The 20823-nt window shown below is 43.7% G+C and overlaps 1 long non-coding RNA gene across 1 annotated transcript; it reads right to left on the bottom strand.

Annotated features, from left to right (window-relative positions):
- Window positions 1-888: 888 nt before the first annotated feature.
- On the bottom strand, window positions 889-12642 carry LOC141567146 (uncharacterized). The gene is made up of 2 exons (XR_012489554.1): window positions 12513-12642; window positions 889-2615 (listed from the first exon to the last, which is right to left on the bottom strand). It is a non-coding gene; the product is annotated as an uncharacterized LOC141567146 (long non-coding RNA).
- Window positions 12643-20823: the final 8181 nt, after the last annotated feature.

Genomic DNA, 20823 nt, shown 5'->3' with positions numbered 1-20823 from the left:
ACTAGTTAATGTTCAAGGGAACCACCAGTAAATGAGGTGTGTTTTTTTGTTGTTTGTTTTAATTTAATGTGATTGACCTAATGCAACTAAAATCTACTGAGTTTAAACAGCCTGCCCGTTCTTTCTGGGTGTTTGGCTTTGAGGGTTTGGCTGTTGCTCAGAAAGAAAAGGAAGAAATGGACAGATGAGAATGAATTTGTAAGGAACTGTCAGATGAGGCTCAGAGAAGCAAACAGAAAAATGCAAAACAAGGGAAATCCCAGGAAGAAACCTGACAATGGGAGATCAAACCTGAAGGCTTTCCCCTCAGCCGCAAATCCCTCTGGCCCCTTGAGATCAGGTGAGGTCTCCCCGAGCCTGTCACCTCGTGAGCCTTTAGTGAGAGCCTCTGTCGCAGAGCTCAATGAGCAACCTGGAATAAGGTGGACACACTTATTCTTTGTCCACTCTTCAGGGTATTGCTCCTTCATAAAACAGTAAATTGAAGTTGGCCTCAGGAGCAGAGGTTGCAAATTGAAACCACCGATTTGTAAATTCTAGTGGAGGTTCCCACCATTGCAAAGGGTAGGGATTCTGGATGCTTGCATGTAGGAAACAGATTTGATATCCCTGTGAATTCCTTCTTGCCTCTGCTGCAGCAAAGCAACAACCTGGGAATCCTTTGAAACTGTGGTTTTAGTCAACAAACATTTACTGAGCACCTACTATGTGCCAGGCACTGTCCTAGACAGTGAAAACAATATCAGTGAACAAAACAACAACAAAAGAAAACCTTCTTGGAGTGTCCATTCTAGTGGTCAGAATTCTAAATGGGCCAGGAAAACCACAGTTTCTGATCGTCTGTTTTCAGTAACACAACAACCCTTCTATGGCATCCGGGTAACTTAATAAAATTTAAAAATTCCTTGTGTTTATTTAACCAGTATGAATTGCTTCATGATCCCTGGGTTAGTAGCAAAGACAGCACTTGCCTCCCTCTCCTTTCCAGTGTCCTTTAAGATTTGGGATGTAAAAGGCTGATCTCACCCTCCTTTCTGGGCAATGGCATTGACCCACCTCTTCTAACATAGCTACCCCAACACCTCTGACACACAGATTGTGCATCTGCCCTACACATATACACACCCTTTTTGAAGAAAGCTACCTGCATTATAGCGGTTCTCAAATTTCAGTGTGCGTGAGGTGAGGGTCACCTGAGGAAACTGTTCCAGTGGGGAACAGATATTTGCATTTTAAACAAGATATCTTCTCAGCAGGTGTCAGATGACAAAGACTTCTGCTCCATTTGTAAATCCCTTTGTTTTGCAAAGCAGTGACAGCTGTGCTGCCCTCACCACTGCTCCAGTGTTGAACAGAGAAGTTGTAAACTATAACGTTGGCTGTTACATTTCACTCTGTTAGTCTGTTTCCTTTAAGTCATCCACGGCAAACATGCCCAGAGATCACTGTCGACATTGGAGGTTATTGCAAGGATACAAGGAATTAGAGGTCGCATGGAACTCCCCAGCAGCCCACTCTCCCTGCCTCCCGGTGCTTCTTTGCTGGATGTTCAGGAGACAGCCTGAGACGGGAACCCATCTTTATGTTTGGTCATTTAGAATATGTTGTCCTCACAAAAGAGGATATGATTGGCTCAGCTCTTCACCACGCAAAGTGGAATGCCTCTTCTGAACAGTTTCATGCCCCGAGCAGCGTCCCAGGGTGGAGTTGCTCATGTTCAGACAGTTTTGACACCATCTCTGATCCAACCGGATATGGCCTGAGATGTGAGTTGATTTTTTTCCAGTTACACAAACAGCTCTTAGAAAAAGCCCTTCATGGGAGCGAAAAACAAAGTAGACCCTTGAAGATTCATGGAGGCCTCTTGACTTCTCCCCTGACTAGGGGGTATGTGGTATATACACACCATGGAATACCATTTAGCCTTTAAAAAGGAAATTCTTCCATTTGTGACAACATGGATGGACCTTGAGGACATTTTGCTAAGGGAAATAAGCCAGTCACAGAAAGACAATTACTGCCACTTCTATAAGGTATGAAATAAGCCAGTCACAGAAAGACAATTACTGCCACTTCTATAAGGTATGATTCCACTTCTATAAGGTATCTAAAACAGTTCAATTCATAAAATCCAAGAGTGGAGTGGTGGTTACCAGAGCCTGGAGGGAGAGGAAATGGGTAGTTATTACTCGACAGGCATAAAGTTCCGGGTAAGTAAGACGAATCTGCCGGACAACATTGTGCTGCGGTCGACAACCATGATCGTTCACTTAAAATTTGCTAAAAGGATAGACCTCGTGTTAAGTGTTCTTACCAAAACAAAAATAAATTAAAGGAGGCTTTTTGTACTTGAACCTTGCTTTCTTTCATGTTGAATGTTCACGTCCTCTCTTAATTCTTGGCCCAGGGCCTCAAAATTCATGGTGTGTGATTGATCAAAAAATCCTCTTCATGAAATTATTTCATTCCTCTTCTTCCACTCAGATTTTTTGTTCCATTTTGAAAACATATATGTGTGTGGGTCTGGGTGTGTGTGTGTGTGTGTGTGTGTGTGCATGTGTTTTAGTTTTACGAGGCTTCCCATCAACTGAGCACAGGATTTGGTCTCCAAAGACCTATGAAAAAGACAATAAAAAGATATTTTTTTAATACTGAAACCATAACTGTAAAGGAAAACAAAATAAGAGAACCAGGAGCAGAGTAAAAAATTGGGGTAAGTTCTACAAGGTTGAAGGAAAATGGAACTTGATGAGTAGAGAAAAGAGTGGAAGGAAAGCACTGGAATAAAGAGCAGCCCTTCCCAAAGGGACTGGGAGAAACCTGGGAGTGGGAGCCCACAGGGAAGGGCTGTTTGGAGGCTGTGATTGGGGTAAGAGAGATCTTCTGGTTATCTATTGCTGTGCTCATTTTTAACAAATGATTAAAAATGTAAAACAATGACAATATTTACATTGCTTACAACTTAGGCAGAATTCAGTGGGGACCACTTATGTCTATTGCTGTGAGCACTGGAGCAATTCAAAGGCAGGGGCTGGATCTTCAGTCATTTCCATCTCTATGTGGTTTCCCCAGATGGCCTCTCCAGTGTGGTGGCTTCAGGGCAGCTGGGCTTCTTAAAGGGCAGCTTGGGGCTCCAAATGGACACGTCCCGAGAGACAGCCCAGCAGAAACTGTATTGTCTTTATGACCAAACTTTGGAAGTCATATAGCATCACTTCCACTGCAGACAGACCCTCCCCAATTCAAAGGGAGGGAACATGGATTCCGCCTCTTGATGGACCAGTGTCAGCATCACATTATAAGGAGAGTGTGTGAGATGGGACATATTTGTGGCGCCATCTCTGGAAAACACAAACTGCCACAAATTGCATTTAGACCAGCTGGACCAGATAATTAAGGAAAACCGAAAACAGTGAAAAGAAGGATCAAGGTGAACAAACACAACAACTGACCCAAGAAGAAAGGAAGAAAAGTTCAGGGGACACAGATTTAATTTTTTTAAAAATAAAAACGAATTAGGATCATCAAATTCCTTTGAGACTATTTTACATCCATTCACTAATATAAGCTGCTATAAAAAAGGAATAAGCAGAATAAACGAATCTGACCAAAATAGCCAAAATTCAATAATGAATAGACTGACTGAATAATAGAACAGATGGAGGTGAGGACCGAGACAACAAGCTAGAAGATAATCTTGAATAAATCCCTTATGATGTAGACAAAAAGCAAAGAATACAGAGAAAAAAAGAACAACTGTTTTTAAAAGTTAAACTTGGTATTTACCCAAAGGAGTTGAAAACCTAACATCCATGCAAAAACTTGCACAGATATTTATAATGGCTTTATCCATAGTTGCCCAAACTTAGAAGCGACAAAGATGTCCTTTAAGAGGTGATGGATAAGCAAACGGGGGTTCATCTAGACACTGAAATATTATTCAGTGTGAAAAAGAAATGAACTATCAAGCCACGAAAAGACACAGAGGAAATGTAAACGTGTATTACTAAGTGAAAGAAGGCGATCTGAAAAGGCTATATGTTGTATGATTCCAACTCTAGTACATTCTGGAAAAGACAAAACTGTGGAGACAGAAAAAAAGTCAGTGGTTTCCAGGGGTTGGGGGAGAGGGAAGGATGAACAGGCAGAGAATAGAGGATTATTAGGGCAGTGAAAATACTCTGTGTGATATTATAATGATGGATATGTGTCATTCTACACGTGTCCAAACCCATAGAATGTGCACCAAGCGTGAACTCTAAGGTGAACTATGAACTGGGTGATTTTGATGAGTCAATGCAGGTTCATCAATTGTAACCAAAGTACCACTGGTGGGTGATATTGATAGTGAGGGAAGCTATTAAAAAGAAAAGTTAAAACACATGGAAGATAAGTCCATGGGGTTCCAACTTCTGTACTAGGACTATCAGAGACAGATAGCAGAGACAAGAGCGAGGAGGAAATAATCTCCCCAAATAGAAGAAAATGTCCTCAAGATGAAGAAACGTGTGACCCTTTGGAAGTCAAAGGCCCCTGAGTGCTCAAAAGGATGAGTAAAAAGAGGCCCATGAGTAGAAACACACTGTTAAACTCTCAGAATTCTAAGGATAAAATGAAAAGAAAAAATTCTGCAAGAGATATTCATATTCTTTGCTACCAGAAGGAGAAAACAGGTTACCTGAAAAACAAAGAACCACACGGTCACTGGACGCCTTGTCAGCAAACATGGATTCTAGAAGTCAGTGATGTAACTATGAATGAAAAATTTTTGATCCTAGGTTTCTGTACACAGCCACCATGAATCAGGCAACACCCAGATGTATTCACACATGCTAGGATGAATGTACTCCCAATTTAAAAATAAAATTCTAAAGGAAATACTCAACTACAATGAGCTACCACTATGCATACACCAAAATGACTGAAATTAAAAAGACTAAAACTGTCAAGTGTTGGTGAAGATGTGGAGCCCCTGAAACGCTCTCATGCTGCTGGTGTGAGCAGAAAAGGCTACAACCACTGTGGAAAAACTCTACGGCACCTTTTAATAAAGTTCAACATGTACTTACTCTACCACCTAGCAAGTGGCACTCCTAGGTATGTACACAAGAGAAATGAAGGCAGATGTCCACAACGAGACTCACAAATGCTCACAGCAGCTTGAGTCATAACAGTCAAAATCTAGGAAGAATCCAAACCCTCATTAAGAGAGGAATGGAATGCCAAATTTGGTCTGGTCATGAAATGGAACTCATCTGTAGAAAAGAACAAACTACTGATACCCACGAAAAAACATGAACAAATCTTGAAAACACGTTGAGCTAAAGAAGCGAGACAAAAAAACCCCACAAAAAACAACAACATAGTTCTTGATCCATTTAAATGAAGTTCTAGAAGAGGCCAAAATAATAATGGTGCTAGAAGTCAGAATAGTGGTTAGCTGGGAGGGAGGGAGGGCAATGACCTGCAGAGGAGCAAGAGGGAGCTTTCCAGAGTGACAGAAACATAGTACATCTTTTTTTTTTTTTTTTTCAGACCCTCCCTTTTTTAAAAAAACATAGTTCAGTATATCTTGATCTCAGTGGTGCACGCATAAAAAGTCATCAAGCTGTATATTTGCGATCTGTGCATTTCCCCATATGTCAATTATACTTCCATAAAGTACTGTTAAAAGAAGAAACCAAGAGCTAAAGTTCACCAGCTTCAGTGACTGGGTGTAAAAAAGGGAGAGATGGAAGAGCTGAGTTGGACACTCCAAGATGATTCTCAGGATTCTTCAGGGTTATGAGCTGAGACTGAGAAATGAAGCTCAGTGAGCAAGAGCCTCAGCGCTGGAGTCCTCAGCCAAGAGCACCGGATGGAAGGGGAGGCTTTGTTGCAAGAAATGCCTTACCACCAGACGGACCCAAGTGTGAATGGTCTAAGATTTTTCAATCAGCAAGTGTAAGTTTTAGATTATCCCTCTAATGAAGTCGTTCTGACACGCTTACATGCCAACGTATGATCTCTGGTGGAAATCAAAGGGTGAAGTCCAGCCAGAAAAACAGGAATGGCATCACTGCAGCTTACCTACGGCACAGTGACCTGCTGGACGGATTAAAGCACTCACATGCTTATAAGACATCTTTTTGGCTACCGTGCAAAGAAATAAACCAAAGTACAGAACAGTAAAATAATTGAAAAGGGAGACAGTCTAGTGACATGAAAAAGAAATTCAAGAAAGAAGATAGGGTCAGATAAAAAAAGAAGCAGTGGTGTCTAAGTATGACCCAGAAAAAGAGAAGAAAGCCAGAATGCAATGAAGGAAGAGACACTTGAAAAATGCTCCAGACGTCTTCTTCTCCAGGGGTTGAAGTTTAAGGGCACAAGGTTACACTTCCTTCTCGTTGGGTCCAGTCAGACTAACTGGCTCTGTGGTAAACAGTCATTACATAATTGTAGTATTATAATAGTTTTCTTAAGTTTAAGCTTTTAGACTCAGTCTTTAGATGAATACGAAAGGAATTATAATCTTGCCAGTAACAAATCAATAAAAATAATGAAAGTAGGGTGGACATGAGAACTGGACAGAAATGCAATGTACTAATTTCCACTCCCTTACACAGAGGAGTGTCAATAGATAGCACTCGAAATTTCAAAAATAGACTGAGGTTAAAGGACATTATTTTAGGTCGTAAAGATCACCATTATAAGAGTTAAAAATAATCCTAAAGGGCAAGGAAGGCATGTAGGTAATAGAGAAACTGCACTGAGTTCGTCAACAACAGATACCATCTAAGTCTGAGAAAACGACATATGACTCTGCTATTTGAAATAAATGTTAACTACTTGTAGAACTTAAAAATCATTTTTAAAAATCTCTAGGAGTGGCTCAGGCGGTTAGAGCTCCATGCTCCTAACTCCGAAGGCTGCCAGTTCGATTCCCACGTGGGCCAGTGGGCTCTCAACCACAAGGTTGCCGGTTCGACTCCCGCAAGGGATGGTGGGCTGCGCCCCCTGCAACTAGCAACGGCAACTGGACCTGGAGCTGAGCTGCGCCCTCCACAACTAAGACTGAAAGGACAACAACTTGAAGCTGAACAGAACCCCCCACAACTAAGATTGAAAGGGCAACAACTTGACTTGGAAAAAAGGCCTGGAAGCACACACTGTTCCCCAATAAAGTACTGCTCCCCTTCCCCAATAAAATCTTTAAAAAAAAAAATCTCTAGGAGTGCATGATGGATTCAGAGTGGAAGTTGGAAATATTAACTTTTCAGTCTCTTCTGGAGTGCTAAAATTGGGAATGTGATGGGGAAGGATATTACCTTTATATTTTGTTTGCAGTGCCTGATAGGAGAGGCAAAATCCCCCCCTCACCCCTCCGCCCCACCCTCTGCCCCCCAGGCTTCCCCTTGATATCTCCTGAGTCGGCCCTTTTCCTTTGCTTTAGCTTTTCTAAACTTCATCAGGATTCATACCACCAATGTTCCCATGTGACTGTCCCTGTGACCACACAACAAAACTCCCCATTGAGGGGTAGGGAGCCTTTGAAGCAAGTCTGAAGGCTGGCTGCCTGCCTTATAAAGCTGCTCCCAACATTCCGTGTCGGGGATACCAGAGAGGACCAGAATGAGGACCACGTGCATCAGTGTCGTTCTAAGGAAATAGTTTAGGAATTCACAGCTAATAGAAAGTTAATAATAACCAAAGCATTAACGTTAGCAAGAGACTTCCATCTCTGCCACTTTCTACGCCCCTTCCCCCATCAGCTTCCTGTTTCCCTGAAGGAACTTCCTCTAAAGCAAGGTTCTTAATCCTGTGGGTAAGGGGGTGCATTTGGAAATACAGGGGCATGATTTGGGCTGTTGAATAACTGACCCACAAGTCGAGGACCCTAAAGATCTTACAGTGTGTAGGACAGTTTGATCAAGAACGGTTCTGCCCAACATACCACTGGCAGCCATTAAGAAACACCCCACGGGGGTGCTGCTTAGGCCTCTCTGTCCCCCTCCTTCCCAGTTCTAGGGAGCGAGTGACTTCTCTGATTGGTGCCTTTGGGGGAAGGAGTGAGCAGGATCTGTCCTCTTCTCCACCTGCCACCCTGAAGGGGGCAGAATTTGGACCTGCTCTTCCCTGGACAGTGAAGACCTGGAACTGATCCACACCAAAGCCTGGGTGGGAGGACCTGGCAGTCCCAGTGGCGTGTTCCCAAGTCACCATCTGCAGTCACCTTCCCCGGGACTAGAGATCACATTTCCACCTCCCTTTGTCTGTCTCCTGTGTCTTATTTACTAGTTGTTTTGAACTGGGAAAGGGTATCAGGAATGCTATTTAATGGCTCCAAGACTTAAAGAAAGAGTTTGAGAGACTTCAGAGAAAATACTGTGGGATGTAAATGTCAATAGTCTTTAGATTTTCCAGTGATTTTAAATTTTAAAAATTCCGTCACTTGGAATGACTTACGTTATTTATATGGATTTCAGGATATTGAAATGCTATTTTTATCTTTAAAATTATACCTAGCCTAACTCTAAAACAGACTGGAGGCTGGCTTTTTTTTTTTTAAATGCATACTATTCCACAAGATTTCTTCCTTGCTTAAAAATCTACTAGAGTAGGGAAAGTAAAGGCCCAACAATAAGATAAGCTAATAAAGTGTCAGTACACAGAAATACACACTATTCTTGTACCATGATTGAAGGTAGGCAGCAAAGTTAGCAGTAAACTCCCAGGTAGCCAAGCAACACAGAAAACACAATTATTTTCAAAACTGATTTTGCCCATTGAATATAAGGTTAAAATAGATTTTACCTGACTACACACACACACACACACACACACACACACACACACACACACACACGCGGCGGGGGGGGGGGGTTGGCTGATGTAATGGCACTACCTCCAACAGCATCTCTAAAGAAAATGTAACAGTGAATTATGTTCAGCTGTTTCATATAGTTTCCTTCAATGCAAGCCACAAGCATCATGTCAGAGCATGATTTGATGAAAGCTCCTTCAGGGACCAAGACAATCCAGGAAAACTGCCCTCTGACTGTCTGGCTTGATGCCCAAATGTACAAGTGATAGACTGTTTTCACCAGTTTTAAATAGTTTTGAATTGTAGCAGTGATTTTCTCATGGACAGGACCAATATTCAAATTCTGTACAGCCCATGCCCCATCATCCAGGCAAGGACACACACAAGTCATGCCAAATCTTGGGCTTTTCCCCTTTTAATTAAAAAGCACTAGGAAATCTAAATGCATTTTGGCTTTGGGTTATGCTGCTTGGATTTTTGTAAACAATAACGATTTGCTTCCTCTAGCATCTTTTTCTTGGTAGTCTGTGTTCTCTGATCTTCAGTGTGAATGCACCCCACGGGCAATGATGTGGAAGAATCTCCACTGAGGCGAGACAACAGTCATTATAACTTCTGTTTATATTGAGTCAGGAAAGAAAAGGAAGGAAGGAAGGAAGGAAGGAAAAAGTTTTCCCTCGCTCAGGATTCAAATGACCATATGGCAGGGTCGTGTGGGAGGCACTCAGTTCCACCATGATTAGGGGTTGAAAAGGCACTTTTGGGGGGTCATCTGTTGTGCTGGACACTTCTGTGCACCACTTCAAAATCCTCTAGGTCCCTACGGAGTATGGAGTGAGCTCCATTGCTGCTGGGGGGCCGCTGTCATTCTTGCTGGCACGGTCGTGGCCTGCGCTGTATGTCTCCCTCTTTCTGCTCTGAGACTTGGACTACATACGATTAAAGAATTCGGTAAAAGGACCATGCCAAAGCCTTAAGAAGAAGGTTAACAGAGGAGTTTAAAAAAATCGATTGTTGTCATCAAAACAATGACAGATGACAAAATCATCAAAAGCTAAAGCTTCTTGTTTTCCCCAATAATTCAACGTTTACCAAGTTTCATTCATTCGAGTATCAGCTCCATAATTTTTGTCAATTTCCATTTCTATATTAAGACGTTCATTCTCACTTTTTTTAGCTTTAATAAGTTTATTTGAAAAAGAAACTATACACTGCTTCCCTAAGTAGAAAACAAGTATCACTTGCCATGAATTGAAAGTAACTATAAACATTTATTTTTGAAAGTTACAACTAAATTAAAAGACTATTCATCATACATCTTTAGCATTACCTTTGGTAAATGAAAGGTAAAAGCATAAACCTTTTAGAGGTAAATATAGAAGAATAGTGTCAGGACTTGAGAGTAAGGAAAAGTTTCTTAGGTCACAGAAAGCAAAATCAGAAAAAAAATTTTGATAAGTTGGACTTCTTTAAAATTAAAACTTCTGCTCATCAAAGACACAATTAAGAAAAAGGTATAAGCAGGCTATCGACTGGGAGTTACATTTGCAAAACATCTACCAGACAAAGGACTTCTATGGAGGGTTTGCAAAGAATTCCTACAGTTCAGTAATAGACTAGTAATCCAATTTTAAAAGGGCAAAAGCAACACTTAAAAGAGTACATAAGAATAGACAATAAGTACCTGGAAACAGTGAATGGCTTATTCATTCATTCTACAAACATTCACTGACTATGAAATATGTGCTAGGTGAATACCAACTGTGCTTCTGAGGGCCTCACAGGTAGTGGGGGAAGCAATTGAACAGACTCCAAAAACAGTGTGCCGGGTGCTGTTATGGAGATGAACTACTGCACAGCTTTTCATGTATGCGTACATACACACCTCCACAGGCATATACAATATAGATGATATATTAACAATATGTTATACATGCACAGGTTTATCTAGGTTTATCTTTAGGAAAATTTTTGTGTGCCACCAGGAGTAAGGGCCCTTCACGCATTCCTTAAACATTTAGTCAACATTTCTTAGCAAGTAAACACAAATGACTGTGCTAAGTCACGTAAGGTAATAAAATACTAATATAGTTGTATGATCTCATTTATATGATGTTCGAGAACAAGCAAAAATAATTTATGGTGGTAGAAATAAGAAGAGTGGTTATCTTTGTCACCATTTGGACTAGGATGGAGCTCAGGAGAAAATTCTTTGGTGCTGGAATGTTCTAAATATCTTGATTTGTGTGATTACACACACATACACCCGGCAATTTGTGTTTGTGGTAGTGAGTTACACCTCAGTGAAAAATGTAAAAGATGAATCAGACAGTCGTGCCCATAAGAATGTTATAATCAGGTTGGAAAAGTAGGGTGTCCTGAAACTACAACAGAAGGCGAGATGTGTTAAAAGCGATGGGTTTAGGGGACAGGATGGCTCAGAGGTTAGGGCCGCTGACATCCACAGCAGGGGGTCTTGGAGCTGAAACCAGCTCCTCACTGTCCAGCGTCCTGGACTTGGCCCCAGTGCAGTGAGTTCGATTCTGTGAGTTCATTTCCGTGAACCCATTAGTTTTGCTGCTCTGTAAAATGTGAGTCACGGTGTTTGCCTGCCGGGACCCTAGTGAGCACTACATGAACTCCCTCACATAAGAAACTTGCTTCGCTGGGGGCCTGGCACGTAGCTGAGTTCAGCAAGTCTCAGCTCACATTACAGTTATTCCTAAACACTCATACAAGATGGGGAGTATAAATTCTCACAGACACAGGAGCCCACAAGCCTCAAGGGGACCTTTCTTTATCGGTTCACAGTTTCATGTAATCTCTGTTGCACTCTTGTCCTGTTGCATGGCAGAAAATAAAACCTCAAGTCCAGGTTTTCTCAGTCATTTCAGGTTTAAGCTCAGTCTCTGCACTGCTTCTGCATCCCAGGTGAGGAGGTGGCCAGTGCACTAGGGATGTGGCTGGTCAGGCTGACAGCCAATGACTTCTAACTCATCCCATCAGAACCCCTCCACTCTGGCACTCAGCCCCCACCCCCAGCGCGTAGACTCCAGCCATCTATCAGATGCTTCATTATCACACTGGAAGATGGAGGCTGGTTTAGTGTGGCAGGAGCTAAGGTGCTCATCATTTAAAGCAGACAATAGGCATTTAAAAACAACTTTAGGGAAATACGGCTAGGTCCTGCAAGCGTCTAACCGAGCGCTCACCGGTGTGAGACACTTCACTGATTTGAGTCGCAATACGCACAAGGAATTTCATCTTTGGCTCCTTTTAACTTAAAGTGAAGTTAAAACTAGAGTTAGAGTTTTAACTTAAACACGTTTCTTCTATAAAAATTCTCATGCATGAATCCAGACATTGGACTCACCAGTTTTCACAACTGCTTCTCACTGGGAGAGTACATCCTAACAATCTCCCAACCTGAATACCATGGAAACCTGGTTCCAGGAGATATATTAACAGGTGTCTGTAATAAAAAGGGGTTTTACATGTTTCTATATTTATAGTTATATTGTATGTACTATATATATTTATGACAACTTTTGGCAACAATACAGATGCTCTCCTCACAGATATTCCCCTCATCTGCCCAACACACGCACGCACGTTAGAATATTAAGAATGATACGAAGTCAGGCAAGAGAGCAATTGGCATAAACGGGCTAAACAAACTGGCCTGGAATCTTTGGGCAGAAATTCCTACCGAGAAACCTACTGCTCTGTACACGCAGTTGGTTGGCTCCTGCCCTCCACGGGGTTTGCTGGGTCCTTCTTCAGTGAGAACAGGGTCCTTACTTTGCAGACGAGGAAGGTGGATGCTCCAGTCACCCAGCTGGCTGGAGCGTAAATAACTCAGGTCTCCTAGTAAGTCCTTGTGAAGAAATTGGCTGGACTCTCAAAGGTTGACACGTGCTCTGGTGTTGGCCAGCACACACCCGGTTCTTACGGTCAGCTCAGGCCGCGTAGTAACTCAGTGGACCGGGCAGGGGCAAGCGTTCCGTCTCCACAGAGGCCCAGCAGCCAACCCCATGGCCTCTTAAAAAGGAGGGTTTACCTGCAGAGGATGATGCCGCTTCGCCCACAAATCCTAAGGTTCCACGCTGTGATTCACTGAGAGGCATCCCACCAGCGGCTTCCCACAGCAGCTCTCTGCTGCAGACACTTCAAACACTATTTGGTCTGCAGTCTGATCCTGCTCTCTTCTGTTCCAGGCCCCGCTTAAAACTGACGGCTTTGTGGGTTACGCGGTAAGTGGGTTAGGAATGAAGGTTTGGACTCTGGCAAGGAGCCACCACCGTGTGCTTGCTAAGGGGAAGGGGAATACGGACTGCAGCGTGGAAGAAGGCAATTCTATTCTAAACGTCAGCTATGACCGTGCAGCCGTGCAGCTGCAGAAACCAGGACTGTAATAGGAGCGTGTCTTCCTTAGTCTAACACGAATATACTCGTACTTACTCATGTACAAATTAATAGTTGTCTTCCCTCTTCCCTACCATCGTTAACACATAACATAAGATGTAATAATAGTAATTCTATTATTTTATAGTTCAGCATTTAAGTATTTTTTCAGTATTTAAGTCACAGGATATATTTTAGTATTTAAGTTACAGAATATGTCAGTATTTACATTACAGGATATCACAGGGACAGTATGACTCAGTTAGACAAAAAATGAACATCACCCCCAAATGGGTAAAGGGACTTTGAGTCCTTCACTGGGGAGAAGTTTAGCATGTTTTTGGATGTGTAAGAGATGATTTTATTATCTCTTGGTTAGCATTTCTCATTGGTTAAGGTGCCAACTATCACAGGAATACTGAGTGTCAGACGGGAAAGAGAGTCGAAGCAGTCTAATTCAGCCAGAACTCACATGAGTTGAGACAGAACATTGCATTTGTACATGTGACATAATTCAACATCCTTGAAAAGCACGTGTACCAGCAACGTCGAGGGCATTTGACATCTGTGTGCTGGAGGATAAATAACCAAATGCCACTTGGGGGAACTCAAGCTCCCTTAGCCTTCTTAGAATTCATAAGCAGTGGAAACTTTTCGCTGATACTAAGGGAAGGGTTTTGTGTGTGTGTTGGTTCCGCGCAGAAATGGCTTTTGGTGCCAGGTGACTCATTTTTAAACAACTTCCACATTCGGCAGATGGTGATAATGCCAGTGCTTAGCGATAGAGCTAAGTAAATCAGGACGGCATGTTTCCACACTTCTCAGATGCTTATTTCTAAACATTATATAAAAACCACGTCTTAGAGTGCCTCTGTCTCCAATGAGCCACAGAGCCCAAGCGAGGCTGCTGCCTCTGCAGTCCGTCTGGCCCTCCTGTTGGAATGCTGCAGTTCAGCCCATGACTGAACCATGGAAAGATCCAGACGCTCACTTCTCAGATGCTGAAAACATCGGGACACAGAGTGCACTGACCACAGACACGGTCTGTCTCGGTCATTTCTCACAAGAATATTACCATACTAAAAGGACTGTCAAGGCTTCAACAAATCCCCATGCATTCCAGACAAACTGAATTGTGAAATCATAGCACCTATGAGAAAGAAGGAATTTGGGGATAGAAGGAACTTCTGTGAGATAAAAGATCATCAAGGCGGGCCAGAAGTAGCTAACTTTTTACCCAACACTTTATGCCCCGTCCCATGGTGCAGAGTTGAAGCTGAGAAGTGGCTGCTAGGGAAGTACTACATTTCCCAGCACCCCTTCATTTGTGCCAGGCTACACGATGAGTACTGGCCAGTAGAAAGTGAGCAGAAGTTGTGTGCGTCACTTCTGGGCCAAGGCAGTTAAGGAGAGGGTGTGCCATTTCTTCTCTCTCTCCTTGTTCCTGGTTGCAGAGGTCTCCAAGGGGATGGCAGAGCCATGAGATGAGACAAGCCTGGGTCCCTGAATCACCACATGGAGGAAAGCCACCAGGAACACATTCATTAGATTGTTATATGAGTAACAAATACATTTTTACTGTATTAAGCCACTGAAATTAGGGGTTAAATCATTATAGTAGCTAACACTTCCCTAGTTAATACAGAGGCCAATTTCCATCTCCTCAGCTCCATCTAATATTTTAATTCTCTTTACAATCTCTCTTAGAAAGATTAGTAGGAATAACCAGAAGCAGTCTAAGGGTAAAGATCACGGACATTGGTGTCAGGTAGACTAGGATTTGAAGTTCATTTCCAAAACTAAACTAGCTGTGTGCTTTTGGGCAAGCTGATGAACTTCTCTGGGCCTTTGCTCATGTGTAAAGTGGGCATAATAATAGTATTCATGTCATACTGCTTGCTGTTCAGAGAAGTAAAGGAGCCCATCCACGGAAAGCACTAATAATATTCAAGACATGGAGGCTTCTGGTCTTATCAGCAGCATCCTACAAGAGGTCATTCAACCTGTGCTGGTGGTAATATTAGAGATCGATGTGCAGGTTTTGGTTGTAATTAGTCACTTTCCAGAGGGTCAGAGGAACAGGAATACAGGCGGCTTCCCTAACTAGATACCAGAACCTTAGAAAACTGGGTGGGGTGGTGGATTGGAAACAGGTCCTAGTAAATCGGGTACCAGGAGCCCAGAGAGAAAAAGCATCAGAGTCTCTGGGTACCAGCACACCTTAGCAACGCCCAGGGCCCTTTGGTGGGGAGGAGATGGGAGCTGTTTACAAGACGTCAGGTGAGGTCGTGTGGGATTGAGTGAGGCAAGGGCTGTCAGCACAGGCGTCCTCTCTGACTGGGTTGCAGGAAACGGGGTCCTCTCCTATGGTCCCTAAAGAAACCCCAGAGATGCGTTCGGGCGACATTGAGGAGAGGAAGTGCAGCACCAGGAGTTACGGGAGGAACGCTGCTGAAAGGACGAGTGAGCTGGAGGAGGACAAGGGCAGGGCAAGTAGCCAGAGGTCCACTCTCCCCAAGGGAATCAGTGGTCCCCTGGCTGCCATTCTTATACTTGCGCCTCCAGTTATGCTTTGGGCCATGGGGCCCTCTCCCTGTGTCTTCAGCAGAAGTCCAGGGCTCCAGGTCGACCTTCTGATGACCCCTGTCACCCACTGTCTGTGAAAGCGGTAGTCATTTGGCGTCAGGAGTCTGAAAGAAGACTTTCCCTTTCCTTCCTTTGGCCAGAGGCTGATGGTGGCAAAAGCAAAAGCAGACGTTTAGCCCAGAACTGCTTCAAAGAAAGATGAAAACAGCCTAATTCCTGCCACCACTGTGGGCAGCGATGGGAGGAGTGGAAACTCATGCAGTGTTCCTGTAAAAAAAGCAGCTGCTTCGGGCCCCCTCTCTGAAGAGAAAGGAGGAAAGGAGAAAACACAAGCAGAAACTCCTGTTCAGCACGTCGGGGGTCCGCACCGGCTGACACTACGGGCCCAGGCTACTTTCTCTGTCTGTTTTTCCTTTTTTTGAGCATTTGTTTTGCTGCCATGATTTTTAAGTGTTTGAATTTGAACAGATTAGCGGAGGGTAGGGGATGGGTTTCCACAAAGTGAGGGAGAACCAAGACAATTCCAAATACAATGTATTTTCCAGATTCATGTCTTTACACCAAAATAAAATGAAACAAAGGAAGGAAGAAAGAAAGAAGAAATGAAGGAAGGAGGAAGAAAGGGGGTGGGGGGAAGGAAAAGAATGAGAAGGAGCCCTTCAGTAATAATGGTGTGCTTACCTTGTACTCTGGTTTTCAGCACTCCCGAAACTGCTGAGCTTGAAGAAAATGAGGCCGAGTTAGGGCATAAGTGACCGTCTCTCCACCTGAGGCAGCCCATTTCAGCTCTGGACAGTTATTAAACATATACTTCATAATGAGACAAAAATCTCTCTGCCTCTATTTCCCATTCCTGGCCCTCTCCTTGTCAGGCGAGGGCAGGGGGAAAGGGTGGGCTTTGTTGGGGGTAACACACGGTAACCCATCACAGTGGGGGACACAAAAATGCTATGTCATGGGTTTTTCTCTCTCGGAAGGATAGCTGTATCACACTACAGAGGGGTGACATAACACTAGCCCACATTTTTTGAGTCCCTACGTCACACAAGGGCTGGAGCTTTACAACACCTCACTCCTTTCTCCTCACAACCATCTGCTGAAGCGGCAGCGTCATGCTGTTTTTACGGACAAGAAGACAGAGGCTCAGAGATCTTAAGTACTAGCGCAAGGTCACACAGTGGGCAACTGGAGAAGCTAGAGATTAAACCCAGGTCTCCTGACTCTAAGCCAACACAGTGAACCATTTCAGGAGAATGCCTCTTGTTTATCTTAACAGCATCGTAACCCCATGGTTTAAAATATTAACCTCCTGCATCGACAGAGCGATGATTAGTTTAATTACATGGTATTTTGTGGTGTTCTCCCTAAGTCACCGGTAGCCCTCTCCGAGAAGAAGGGAACCCCGTGGGAAAACAACAGAAGCCCTGATGTTGTCCGCACTCAGGAGAGAGAGGCATGAGCAAACATCTGTCTTGCTCCCAGCAGTGTCAAGGCTCATGCCACGGTCCTCTCCCTGAAACTTAGGCCAAAATCAGAATTTCCTTCATTCCCTGTTTCATTCACCTGGAACAGGCCCAAGAGAAGGTTAGCCAATCCAAGAGTCTGAGAAAACTACAACCAATTCCTGTGGAAAATATGCTAAGCCGGAACAGATTTCTTCAATGTGCCTGGTGGGTGGCTTCACAGGACGGGGGCCAAGAGCATATCTGCTTGGCTTTGCCTTTGATTATTCATTGACTGGAATGACTTTCTCACCATAAGCTGATGCAGACTCCTGTCTCAGAAATGGTGGGGAGAATATCAAACACCACACTGATTGATTCATTTCCAACAGAAGGTTTTTAAGAGAGGCAGAGCTGTGGTGCTAATGAATATCCCAGGTTTTTCCTTTTGAATTCACGGCAGGAGATTAAAGAAAAATGTAGAGATGAATTTAGTGATGGGTGGAGGCTTGTGGGTGCAAGGTTCTACTGATTCTATGGGAGTGTATATCCAAACACACATCATAAGTGCCTGTCATGAGCCATGCGCCATCCTGGATGTTTTCCCAAATTATCTCATTTAGCTTGCACAAAATGCATAGGTAGGTGTTGTCACACACATTGTACAGATGAGGAAACTGAGTCTTTTGAACTACCTTGTCCAGTACGGCAATCACTAGCGATACGTGGTTATTTAAACTTAAATTTGAAGTCATTGAAATGTAAAACGTCCGTTGCTCAGTGACACCAGCCACATTTCAAGGGCTCGACAGCCACATGTGGCTAGTGGCTCTCACACTGAACAGGGCCGATATAGGACATTTCTGTCACCACAGAAAGGTTCATTGGACACGCTGCTCTAGAGTCCAGAGGGAGAGACTTGCCATTTGCTTAAGCCAAGGCCAGATTGAAGTCCGCGCTCTCTGCTCCAAACCCAGGGTCCCCCACGATTCCACCACATCCATGGCGCTTACGATCTCCTCAGTGAGAGACTGTTAGTTAGTGGGGCGGCTAGCTCGACCCTGATTTATTTGGTATTCCCATGGCAGCTCATGCTCGCCAACTAAAAACTTCTGCCCAGAAGGGTGTGTTGGAAAATGCTACGAAATGACCAGCAGGTGGTGTGTGTGTCTCAGGTCTCACAGAAGCGTCCCCTCTCAAGTATTTGCAAAAGCTAGAGCTTGTTTTGTTGCAAGATGGAGCCTAGAGATGAAATTGGAATTGGACCGTCTGTCATTTTCTCTCTCTCTCGTCCCTTCTCCCTCGCAAAGGTCTTTTTATTATCACTCACAGACTTTGCAACAACGATGTTGAAAAACTGGAAAACACAGCCGCCTTTCAATGTCAACTCCTTAGGCTTTAATTATACGTGGATTACTCTGAAATTTATATCTCCAGACAGACGCGTCCCTGACACTCTAAATGTATTTATCCAGCTGCCTACTTGGTATCTCACTTGGGTGTCAAAGAGGCATTTCAAAATGGATTTGACCATAAAACAAATCCTCGTTTTCCTGACCCCTTTGCTTTCCTGACTTGTTCTTCACCTACCTTCCCTGTTTCTGTAAGTAGTACCACCATCTGCACAGTTACCCAGGTCTAAATGCTAGGCATTGGTCCTTTACTGGTCCCTTTCTCACACACACACACACACACACACTCACACCTGCGTCACTTCACCAGCAAATCCTGTTGGATCTATCTCAGAAAGAGATCTTGAATGCACTTACTTCCTCCCCTCTCCACAGCACCGCTCTCTTCCAAGCCGTCCTCCTTTCTTGCCTGGACAACGACAATGGCTCCTCACTGGTCTCCATGCTTTGATCCTTGTCTTTCTCTCACTCATTGTCTAGATGGTCATTTAAAACCAAATCAGAACAAGTCACTCCCTTTACAATAAAATGCAAACTCCTTCCCATGGAGCCCTTGTAGGCCTCCAAGATCCTACAAGGTCTGGTCCCTGCCTGCTGCTCTGATCTCACCCCCCAGGACTCTCCTAGGTGGTCACTATCTTTCGTGTCTCCTGTAGTTCCTCAAGCACACCAAACCCTCTCCTACCACAGGGCCTTTGCACAGTCTGTGGTCTCGATTCAGGGGTCACCTCCTCAGAGAGGCCTTCCCCGATGATGCTACTGAAAGTGACCTTCTTCTTCTAGTCTCTAAACCAGGGGTGTCCAAACTTTTTTCAACATTTTTTACCAAGAGCCATATGTGGTAAAATACATAAACAGCCGGGCCACTCACTCGAGGTGAAGTATGGATTGCCTCTCCTGGTTTATTTAAGTAAACTAAATATATTTTTGGAATTTGCTGCGGGCCAATTAACAATGGATTGAGGACCGCAGTTGGCCCGTGGGCTGCAGTTTTGACACCCCTGCTCTAAACCATCGCACTATTTCTATCCTTCGAAACATTTACCCCAATTGTAAATGATGTTGACGTTGTTTCCTTATTTGCTCACCTGTGTAGGGTTGGTCTCCTGCCCTGGAATATAAGCTCTTGTTCCCCACTGAAATTTGAAGTCAAATCTACCAACTCCAAAGTTCCAGTGCCTTTCGAAAGAGGAGGAGAAATGCATTCATGAGAACTCATACATCAGAAAGCACACTTTCCATGAAAATTGTCCTCTTGTTTTCCCATCTTCAAAAATACCTTTGGCACTCTTGCTTTAAAATTCCCTTCTGAGCCAAACTACTCAAAACACTTGATCACACAGTGGTTCTAAGTGGGCTGCGCACACCTTCGGTGGACACATTTGAAGTCTGGAAAGATGCTCACAAAATTGTTAATGGTGTTTCCTGTAAGGAGAGAACTTTCAAAACCCGCCATTGCTCCAAACAGTTCCCTCTGGCCGCTGGATGGACAGGAAAGGGTGGTGCCAATTTTCGACTGGAACGCACCAACGCAGGCTTACCTGCTGGTCACCGCAGCGTCCACTCCTGTTGGACTGTATGTACCCCCACTGTACCAGCTTTTAGATGTTTTCACTGATACCCAAAGGAGGAGGCTTCATTTTCTGCTATAGAGGCTGCTTCTATGTTACTCAAATTCAGTGCGACACACACACATTGATTCCGTAATCTTACCCCAAGCTCATTCCGCACATTTGATCCAATTTGGCTCAACACCGAGCCTCTACTGCGTGCCACGTACTGTGCGGGGGCAGAGATGCAAAGACGTACGAAACAATCCTGTCACCTGTCTCACAATCTGTCACCAAGGATCTCCTCATCCAGCTTGATCAGCTACCTGAGTCATGACGATTGGCTCAGAAAAACTATTGGTTCTTTTCAAAAATCAAAATTTCCCCTCAATGAACAGAACTCTAGAAAATTCTCGGGAGGGGAACAAATAAAATTCTGTGTTGCCTCTGAAGATAGTTCCATGAGAAGAAAATCAAAAGTCTTTGGAGCAAAAATGGCCAACAAAATAATTCCTTGGTTGCCAAGGAGGCTTAGATGGGATTATTATTTACTTGGTGTATAAATTCTGGCATGAAAAAAAAGAGTCTCTCATTTCCTTAAAACTGTAGTTCTTAGTTCCACCACA

The sequence above is a fragment of the Rhinolophus sinicus genome, linkage group LG10 (assembly GCF_036562045.2).
Source record: "Rhinolophus sinicus isolate RSC01 linkage group LG10, ASM3656204v1, whole genome shotgun sequence".
Taxonomy (NCBI): domain Eukaryota; kingdom Metazoa; phylum Chordata; class Mammalia; order Chiroptera; family Rhinolophidae; genus Rhinolophus; species Rhinolophus sinicus.
The sequence above is the reverse complement of the archived record's forward strand: the minus strand, read 5'-3'. Positions and strand labels throughout refer to the sequence as shown.